This window comes from Terrapene carolina, unplaced genomic scaffold, assembly GCF_002925995.2.
Source record: "Terrapene carolina triunguis isolate 2854851 unplaced genomic scaffold, T_m_triunguis-2.0 Scaffold88, whole genome shotgun sequence".
NCBI lineage: Eukaryota > Metazoa > Chordata > Testudines > Emydidae > Terrapene > Terrapene triunguis.
The window spans coordinates 14,302,139-14,312,712 of record NW_020664439.1 but is presented as its reverse complement, the minus strand read 5'-3'; the positions used below and the strand labels follow the sequence as shown (position 1 = coordinate 14,312,712).

The following is a 10,574-nucleotide window of genomic DNA, read 5'->3' as shown; positions in this document are numbered from 1 at the left end:
CTGCAAGAGCCAGTCTGTAGCAAGGTGGGTAGGGTTGTGCTTCTCAGCCTTGGGGGGGGGGGTGTAAAATTGGTGGTTGTGTTTTAGGGAGGGATAGCTCAGTGGTTTGAGCATTGGCCTGCTAAACCCAGGGTTGTGAGTTCTATCCTTGAGGGGGCCATTTAGGGGTATGGGGGAAAAATCTGTCTGGGGATTGGTCCTGCTTTGAGCAGGGGGTTGGACTAGATGACCTCCTGAGGTCCCTTCCAACCCTGATATTCTATGATTTCTGTATTCTAAGGAATAAAGTAGTGGTATGCTGCAACCTTTCAGAAAGAGTATACATGTTCCTTTTTTTTCTAACTTTGCATGTATGCCATGAATAGAACGGGTACATGGCATTACCTTTCATTTTTCAAATGAAAAAACAGAGGCAGATCTTAAGCCCCGTCCCCAACACAACACAATAAGCTAGTGACAGAGGCAGAATTAGAATTAATCAGTCCATAGCTGCTGGTCCTGTGTTCAGTCCACAAGGCCACATTTGTTTCCTTATCAGTGAAGTGCCTACTTCGGATAATCAGGAATAGATGAAAGGAGAATCCTTGGATCGAGGCCTTGTGCTCAGAGGGGATCTGAATGTAGCAGTGAATTGGAGGGAGAGCAGCAGGTGCAAATGCCTGTTACTTCTATTTCACTGTCTGCTGGGCTGGGCTCTGTTGCCTTGGCTGGATAAGGAACAAGGACTCAAGTGAAAGGAATACAACTGTCCCCCCAGGGAAGTGCTGGGAGGAAAAGTCTGCAGGAGGGATGGGCTGGGCTGGGAGGAAATGTTTTGTGTGTTCTGGAGATGTGGGTTAAGTTCAAAAGTGATGGGTTCTCTTTAGCCTTAATCCTCCCTACATCAGTGTGAATTTCTAAAGATCAGAAATGTCTCTTGGGCAGTGATCATGGGCAAGTTTTTAGCTGAGTTCAAGTGGCATTCAGTGCTGTGCATAACAGCACAGGACCAGATTCTGATCTGCTGTAAATCCAGAATAAAGGCATCAGCTTTACTGAAGTTACCCCAGTGTAACTCTGCTCCGAATCTGGCACTTCAGTCGTGGCCAAGAAAAATTTACAACAGAAGTCAGGTATCAAAATTCCAGGTGTAAATGTTGCTGGCCTCGCATGGTACTTTGGCTCGGATTTTTACTTTGGAGCAGGGGGGTCTGAAACATTTTCATAGCGTGGGCCACCTCTTATGGTAGTATAACCCAGTGGATAGGGCTCTGATCTGGGACTCAGGAGGTGTGGGTCCAATTTCTGGTTCAGCCATTGGCCTGCTAGGTGATCTTGGGCAAATGATTACATTGCTCTGCCTCAATTTTCCCATCAATTAAAAAAGGGGATAATAATATTGACCTTGGAAAAGGGCTTTGAGATCTAAAGATAAAAAGTGCTAAATTAGCAGTATGTATGTATGTATTTATTTATTATTAATGGAGTATCCCATAAATCAACTTCCCTTCTCACATACTTTTGGATAACAGCCCTGTAGCAACCACAGCAATTGCATTAGTATTAGAGCTGATCAAAACCCCAAAAGTTTTCCCAGGAGAAATTACAGTTGAAAAATCTACATGTTTGAAATTTTTCAATTGCAAAATTTGGGTTTCCTGTGGGAAGCTTTGAACTGATTTGAAACTATCAGTTTAATTTGGTTTAAAATGTCATTTTGTTTGGTTCTTCAGTTAATCCCCTCCCTCCCCCAGATTTTTGTTTTAAACCAACATTTTGACTTACTGGTAAAAGTTTCATTTTTTTTTAAACCAAAACATCCAAACAACATGACATTTTAAGTGTAAAAGAAATAACATTTTGGTTTGGAAATTTCCTGTGAGAGAACCAACTTTTTTGTCTGAATTGATACTGTCCAGGGGAAAACTTTGGTTTCCACACAATTGTTTTTTGCAGTGGGAAAACTTTCCTCATGAAATACTAGAGACAAGGTGGGTGAGGTAATGTGTTTTATATTGGACAACTTCTATTGGTGAGAGAGACAACTGTCAAGCTTACACAGAGACCTAAAGAAGAGCTGTGTGTGGATTGAAAGTTGGTCTCTCTCACCAACAGAAGTTGGTCCAATAAAAGACATTACCTCACCCACCTTGTCTCTCTAATATCCTGGGACCGACACGGCTACAGCTACACTGCATCCAGACGAAGAATGTCGACCAGTTTTATTTAATGTGTGGGTAGCTGTCTTTAATACAGTGTGATAGCTGGAAAGGAAAAGAAGCTAGCACCACTCGCCCAGCCAGCTCTGCAGGTGGACTGCGGCTCACTGTGGTGGTCCATATACCACAGTTAGGGAGTCTCTGGTTTGGAGCCAGGATGAGATAATTTAAGGGGAGAGTGCTGGCCTGGTGGATTTAGCTGGGTGGATATCTTCCTCCCACTTCTTTCCCCCCCAATCTCCCCTTCCTATGGCTTATAAATTGACTATAAAATGTCCTTGATTTGGTTGCAATGTTTTATTTCTCAAGTCGCTCCCCTGCTTCTTCCCCATGGGTAAGTCACACACGCACCCTCCCGCCTTTCCTTTTCTCTCCCTGCAGGTATCTGCAGCTGCTGTCCCAGACTAGGATTTATACTCCTCTCGGATGATCTCTAGACCAAGCTTCTAGCTAGCAGCTGCTGGCTAGGGCAGGGGAGGAGCGAGTTGAGTGGAGAGGAGGGAGGCGTGTGGTGCAGCAGGCTGGAGTGTGACTGGCAAGTCCAGGCGGGGGTAGCGAGGGTCTTGCTGGCTCAGAGCACTGCACTGAGAGCTGCTCTCTAGAGGTCATGCTGCTGTGAAAGAACATCCTCCTGCTGCAGCATGAGTGCCTGGGCTCAGGGGAGGATACTGCAGGGTAGGTGGGGGCTGCTGCTCTTGTGTCTGGGGAGGCCGTGGGGTGTAAGCTGGTTACTAATGGGTTTGTTGTTTGGTATCTAGGTGGCAGAGCTCAGACAGTCCTTTCTCTCTGACACTCACTCCTGCTGCTGGCGCAGCTTTACATAACATAAGAATGGCCACGCTGGGTCAGACCAATAGTCCATCTAGTCCAGTATCCTGCCTTCTGACAGTGGTTGGTGCCAAGTGCCTCAGAGGGACTGTACAGAACAGGGCAATTATCTAGTGATCAATAATCTAGTGTGGTCCAGTCCCAGCTTCTGGCAGGCAGAGGTTTGGAAATGGGCAGAGATGAGTGTTGTGTGTGTACGCAGTATTGTAGAACAATGATTTCATGCCAGTGTGAGTTTAACTCTCTCTGTACTTGAATTTCTTTCTTTGCAGAGGGGTGGGTCTAGTGGGTGCTTGGTAGAACTAGGGAAGGGGAAATGGATGCAGGACTGGCTGTGGAGATGGAGTGGAGTCCCTGCAGTAGTGGAGCTGACTTCCTAAAGCTTCCCCAGCCTCTTTTATCCCTTTGCTACTAGACTGACAGACCTGGGAGCGGGTGGGGGGAATGGAGGCTCTGTCAGACAGTAAATTCTTCAGGGCCGGAATCTTGTCTTGTTCTGTAAAGTGCCATGTTCAGTTCTGGCACTCTGTAAACAATGACTGTCGGGGGTGGGATGGGGGAGAATCACTAGAACACTTCTGTTACTAAAACTGACAAGTATCTGGTGACTGATGCCGGTTCTGAATTGGTCAGAAAATATTCACAGACCAAGTCCTAGCCCAGCCCATGAATCTTGTGCGGTGGGGACTTGGAAAGCAAAGAGTTTAAAATGTCAGACCCAATGCAACAGGCATGCTATTGTATTCCTCCCAGGAAGGGGGCATTCAATTTGCTACGTAGATTTGCTGTGGGATCGTGTTTCCTCTTCGCCACTTTATTTTAAAAGTTTATTTTAGAGTGTGTAAATGTGTGTGTAAGTGTAACCCAACCCCACTGGAACTACCTGGATGTGATCCCACTGTTGAGAGAAATCTGAGCACACACAGAATCTTTCCCAGCTTCTTCAGGTTTTACTTTTTAATCAATGAGAAATAATTGTCTTTATTTAAAAACACCTACTTTCTCTGTTTCACCCCCTTCTCTAATACTTCAAAATGCAAGGACATTTTTAGTGTTGGGGAAAACTCTTTGTTCATGTGGGATCAACTAACTGGCTAAGAACATAAGAGGTTACCATGGTAACTTATGCTTATTCATTTCCTTTCTGGGGTATTTGAGAAATGTGCCCTTTTGACTTGTGTTAAACTTCCCTTACTCTAGTGCTTCTCTCCTCTCAGCCCTGCCCTGCAATCTGAAGGTAAATGTAAAAACAAGTGATAGGGCTCGTCATTGATTGTTTTGGCATTGCTCTTGATTGTGAGAATGAGATACATATTGGAAGCCAGTGAAACCAATTAGTTTGCCTGTTGCTGTTCTTGCTGATGTCAAATGCATAGTGAGGTTTTGATGAATCCAATAGAAAAACAGTCTATGCTGCTTGAAAGAGAAGTGAGCTTTATGGTTAAACAACAAAACCAACGTGGGGGGAGGACTTTATTAACCATGTGTTATTTTAACAAATTATAAAGCACTGTTTGCAACATAAGCATGTAGCCGACACTGTATGTACAAAATATCATGGCAAAACTAGTGTTATACTTAATTGCTACGCAGTTGTAGAATGAGCTATTTATGGGGCTAAACCCTGTCATGATCTATAGAATCACAGACCTTCTTATACAGAAGGCATTTATTAAAGAAAGCAGCTAAAACTAGAGACCCAAACAGGCTTCCACAAAGCTTCAGTTCCCACATTGTTTACCAACCACCACACTTTGGAACTCTGTCCAGCACACAGACATCTAGTGGCTGAATAGTATACTACAAATAGACATTGCATTTCAAGCCCTCTCCTCCATGAGTGCAGGAAGCCCTGTCTGCAGTAGTATCCCCGTTGAGGAAGAGGGAGAGGAAGGATTTCAGGAGCTTGTGCAGGGACTGCAGAACCCAGCTCCCAAGGGGCTGTCACCGAGGCTGACCATAGCACCTCAGGGATGAGGCAAGTGTATCCAGTCCTCAGGCTGGAGTAGTGGCTACAGAGACGTTCCGTTCTTGCTCTGTGGACTGTTGAGAGGGTCTCCAGCCCAGGTGTTTGGGCTGGTGTCTGGAAACAAGATTTGCCCCTAAAATTAATTAAAAAAAAAAAAACCATCCCCCGACTCCTACACCCATATGTGCGCATGGACTTAGTGTTGCTCAGAGTAATATGGACTCAGCTGTGAGTTTGAGCCGCGTTCTGAGTAGGACCCTAACCATCCTAACGAACCATTGGTGCCCATAAAATGTGCTGAGGGAGCCAAGGACACATTTGTTTAACTGATTCCAGAGGAAGCAAGTAATTACTTCAGAGCTACATGTTAACTCTGCAATAATGGGCTCTTCCTCTGAGGAAGGCATTTGCCTATAAAGAATGTATACTTTTGTGGGGTTATTTCTCAGTGTCTGGAAATGTTTCACAATGGGCTTTTATTAAAATGCTTATATTCAGCTCACTTCCCCCTCACATAGACCCTGTGTCCTAAGACAAGGGAGAGAGAACAGGATGACCACATGGGCAGCTCTCTTCAGTGGAAAAAATGTTGCTAGTGCTGTGGACATTGCACATGTTATGGTGACTTGTTTTCTTCCCATAAAGAAAAGGTGCATCTTCCTGTTGGGAGCATATCATCATTCTTTGTTTCCTCCTATCCATGCAAGTTCAACATGTGTTTTTCTTCTTGCTAAAACCCAGTGTAATGTCCAATCGTATCCATTGTGAATACCTTAGACACCTTTTGAGGTGCTCAACGTACTTCACCTAAGTTATGATGATGACAATTTTTCATTATTTGTATTACAGTAGTGCCTAAAGGGCCCAATCAGGGACCCAGGCCCCATTGTGCTAGGCACTGTCCACACATGTAATAACAAGAGGATCCCAGCCCCATAGAGCTTATAATATTAGCATATGATAAGACACAAAGAGGCTACAACTAAATGGGGGTAAGGACAAGCTAACAGTGAAATGTTCATACTTAATATAACTAGCAGCAGTTGAAGCACACCACCAGCAGGCTCAGATTCACCTGCTCTGACTTACAGGACAAGTGTGCTAGCCTCTGAGCTACACTACATGTGCTTACCGATTAGAATTCAAGAGTGAAACTGAGTTGCTCACATGAATCAGTTGTTTTTTCATTAGTTCATGTTATTTCTCTTGAGCCTGTCAATCAGGATAGTGAGTAATCAGACACCTGCTCTTCAGTAATAATTACTGTAAAAGAATTGGCAAGGCACCAAGCTGCGTTCTCTGTGTTTATATCAGGCTTATTAATCAGATCAGTTGAAGCATTTGGTTCCGGCCTAACAACATTCCATGACTTTGCTCCACGCTTCCAGAGTTTCTGTGCTGTCCTGTAATTTTGTTGCGAGGCCAGTTCTGCCTTTGGATACATGACCACAGCTCTCATTAACTCCAGTGGGAGCAGTGCCCAGGTAGCTTAAGTATGTCGGTCTGAGATGTTAGAATGGGCTTCTCCAAAGAAATTGCCCACCTGCCTGCCTGCAAATTCACTTGTGTGAAGAGAAACATGTTTCAGAGGATCAGTCTGATGACTAGATTAGGGCTAGGCCTCCCCGTAATGTGTTAGAACTTGTAAGAAGGTAGAAAAGCTACAGAAGGGGTTTCTTTGTTGGGGGACTAGGCATGCGCCAAGCTCTGCAATTACATCCCTATCCCTCAGTTCAAAGGCGGCCACCACTATCACGTCCGAGGATTGTTCTTCCCTGCCAACTGTGGGGCCGTTGCTGTCTATAGTGCCCTAGCAACATGACTCCAATGGAGTCGTGCTTTCAGGGTTTCTTTCGTTTACAGCAGTCCCATCCACGAGGGGACATTCCAATGGGAGGAGGGTGTCTGCCGAAAGTTAACACAGCTTGTGGATGAAGGATGATCTTGTGTTTAAGGCATTCAACTGAGTCTGGGAATCCATTCCTGTCTCTGCCACAGATTTCCTGTGTGACCTTACGCAAGTCACTTAATTTCTTTCAGTTTACTATCTGTAAACAGGGTTAGTTGCACTTCCCTAGCTCAAAGGGGTGTTGGGAGATTAATGTTTGTGAGGTGCTCAGCTCACTGCGGGGGACATATAAGTACTTTGATGGAATATTTTGCAGTGGAGTTCCTACTGGGCGCCATGCTTTGGTCAAGGGAGGGAGGTGCCACTGAGGCATCTGTCTGCCTCTCTCCTTATTCTTAAATCCATACGTGGAGGGTTCTAGGGAAATGATCTCCCCAGTAGCAGTTCTGTGGAAGTGCTTTGGGTTAATTGCCAGTCTAAGGTAGTGTCCTTTCTCTGCTTTCAATCAGAAGTTCTGAGAGAGAGCCTCATGAATGTTCGTGAGGCGAAATGTAGGTGGATATTTTGTGTATCGCAACAAAAACTGTAAAATGTGCATTCCCAAACGCCATCCCCTGGGAATCTGTTTTACTGATCCCACTTGTTTAATATTAAAGATTTTAGTATTAGGAAATGAGTAGTGTGAGAGGTCAAGTTACTTAAACTTAAAATGTCAGAGCAAGTTGGTAGTAGATTGGAAATAGAATCCAGGAGTCCTAAATCTCAATCCCATGCTCTCACTACAGGACATTCTGCCCTGATTAATTATTATTATTATACTACATTCATTCACTGACCTTATTTATACCCTTCCATAGCTGCTAATGGATGAGAAATTTTGAAACTCAATTAAAAGTGTTCACATTAATTGATTTAATTGGTGAAAATATTTTGCACCTGCTGTGACCTTCTTCCCTTGATGAAATTGCAGAAGCTTGGTAACCTTTCTGAGACAAAGCACATAGTTGTATTGGCAGAAAACACTATTTCCAAGGTGCATAATGAACTTGGACCAGGATTAGGGAAGTGAAAGCAAGAGGTAACAACAGACATTGAAAATGGAGTCACACCAAAAACAAAGTGTTTCAAGCTCAGTGCATTCCAACAGTTCATCTGCAGCTGTGTGACGTGACTGCAGTTGGGAAGCTTCAGACTGTAGAAGGCTTCAGAAGGGAGCATTTGACACTGAGGGCAGATTTTACTTTCCAAAACTGAATATTGCATGAAAAATTGAAAGCAAGCAAGAACAGTGGTATCTCAAGAGTGTATAATGGAAGTGATCAATTTTAATAGTGAAGATAGCTATTGACTCATGCAGCTGTAATTCATAGTTTGTAGAAGCTTTTAATTTCAAACACAATATTGGGCAAAATAGCATTGACACTTAATTTTGTTTTCACAGATCTCACTGCATTGGAATGTGATCAACCAGCAGTAAGTAACTTTACCCCTCTAGACAATGCACTTGTTTATTAAAGAATTTTAAAACAGTGCGTGGGGTGAAGGGGCAAGGAGGATAGTGCTAATTCAGTTCTTCCAAGATGAACTTTCTAAGAACCTTGCTGTACTTACTTGGGCTTTTTCCCTGCTGAGGACTGCACCCTACCAAAGACTAATACCATTTAAGTCTTCTAATGAGCTTCAATGTATGGGTCTAATCCTCAACTGCGCAAAACACTCAAGGCCGCCCAGAGGATTCAGGGGGTCTGGGGCAAAGCAATTTCAGGGGCCCATTCCATTAAAAAAAAGTTGCAATATTATAGTAACATGTATTTGGAAATGTAAAAAATAACCAGTGAAATACATTCAAAAATTAATTTTTAATAATTTGAAAATACACGAAATACATTATTTAAAAACATTAAACCTTAGTGGAGCATTTGGTCGGTTCCTGGAGAAAGGAATGTTGAAGTTAAGTACCTAATCAAGAGACACTTAAAGGACAATGAATCTTGGAATGCTCCAATCCACATAAGAAGTCTACTTGAGGACATTCAAGGTAGCATGTAAACAATGGATGCTACCTGTAAAAACTGTGAGTCATGCATGGACATGTGACTTGCCCAGGTAACTCCTAAACTCCATCTTGGAGCTGGACTGTGCATAGGAGTGAGGAGGGGGTCTCCACCCACAAGAAAAAGTCTATTTAAACCCCTGGGAGACCCCTCCATGGTGGTCTTCAGCTGGCTAAAGAGAGAGCCTCCCTACCCCCCAGGATACTTGAAAAAAACTGGAACAAAGGGCAGTGTGCAAGGGGTGTGAGTGATTGCTGGACCCAGGCTAAAAGGAGATTAGTCTGTAAAAGGGAGCATTCTGGAACTGGTGAGGATCTTATCTGTATTCAGTTTGATTAGACCTAGATTTGTGCATTTTATTTTATTTGGCTTGGTGACTTACTTTGTTCTGTCTGTTCCTACTTGGAATCACTTAAATCCTACTTTCTGTATTTAATAAAATCACTTTTTACTTATTAATTAACTCAGAATAATTATTAATACCTGGGGGAGCAAACAGCTGTGCATATCTCTCGATCAGTGTTATAGAGGGCAAACAATTTACGAGTTTACCCTGTATAAGCTTTATACAGGGTAAAACGGATTTATTTGGGTTTAGACCCCATTGGGAGTTGGGCATCTGAGTGTTAAAGACAGGAACACTTCTGTTAGCTGCTTTCAGGTAAACCTGCAGCTTTGGGGCAAGTAATTCAGACCCTGGGTCTTTGTTGGAGCAGACGGAAGTGTCTGGCTCAGCAAGACAGGGTGCTGGGGTCCTGAGCTGGCAGGGAAAGCAGAGCTAGAAGTAATCTCTGGGCACATCAGGTGGGTGGCAGCTCCCAGGGGGTTTGTGTGATCCAAACCATCACAGGTAGTTAATTGAAAAATTATGTACCCCATGTGTTGCCCCCAGCCCCTTACCATGCCGCTTACCCCCGCCTCTCCCCTCTCTCGGAGCCTCAGCAGGCCCTGTCCAGGAGCTGCCCTCGACAGCGCTGCAGCGGCGTGGCTCCAACGGGACCTGAGCTCTTGCTGCTTGGCCGGAGCTCGCAGCCCCGCCCCCTTGCCACGCGGTTCTGAGCGGCAGGAGCTCAGGTCCCGCCGGAGCCACGCGGCTGCAGCACTGTCCAGGGCAGCTCCTGGACGCGGCGCGCTGAGGTTATGAGAGAGGGGAGAGGCGGGGGTAACCCAAGAGCAGCCCTGGATAGCGCTGCAGCAGTGTAGCTCCAGCGGGACCTGAGCTCCTCCTGCTCAGAGCCGCGTGGTAAGGGGCGGGGCTGCGAGCTCAGGTCCCGCCGGAGCCACGCTGCTGCAGCGCTGTCCAGGGCCGCTCCTGGATGCGGCGTGCTGAGGCGCAGGGGGATGGGGGAAGGCGGGAGCGGGGCCTGGGGCAAATTGCCCCACTTGCCCCCCCTCCCCCCCCCGGCGGCCCTGAAAACACCTATTGGAAACAATGGGAATTCAGCACAAGTCAGAACTGCTGGATTCATCTGTGGATTCTTAGCAGGGAGATGTGTGTTAATAATTCCTAGGAGGGAATGTGTTACGAGGGGAACTGGTAATTACATAGGGTTACCATACGTCCGGATTTTCCCGGACATGTCCGGCTTTTGGGGGCTCAAATCCCCGTCCGGGGGGAAATCCCCAAAAGCCGGGCATGTCCGGGAAAATTGGGAGGGAGGGCTCGGCCGGGGTCG

At 45.3% G+C, this 10,574-nt stretch overlaps 1 non-coding gene across 1 annotated transcript in view; it reads left to right on the top strand.

Moving 5' to 3' along the window:
- Positions 1–2,788: 2,788 nt before the first annotated feature.
- LOC112102115 overlaps positions 2,789–10,574 on the top strand; it is a 12,842-nt gene continuing 5,056 nt past the window's right edge. Inside the window, exons 1-2 of the transcript XR_003369718.1 lie at positions 2,789–2,873; positions 8,286–8,317. This is a non-coding gene — a transcript (uncharacterized LOC112102115). The remainder of the gene's footprint in view (positions 2,874–8,285; positions 8,318–10,574) is intronic.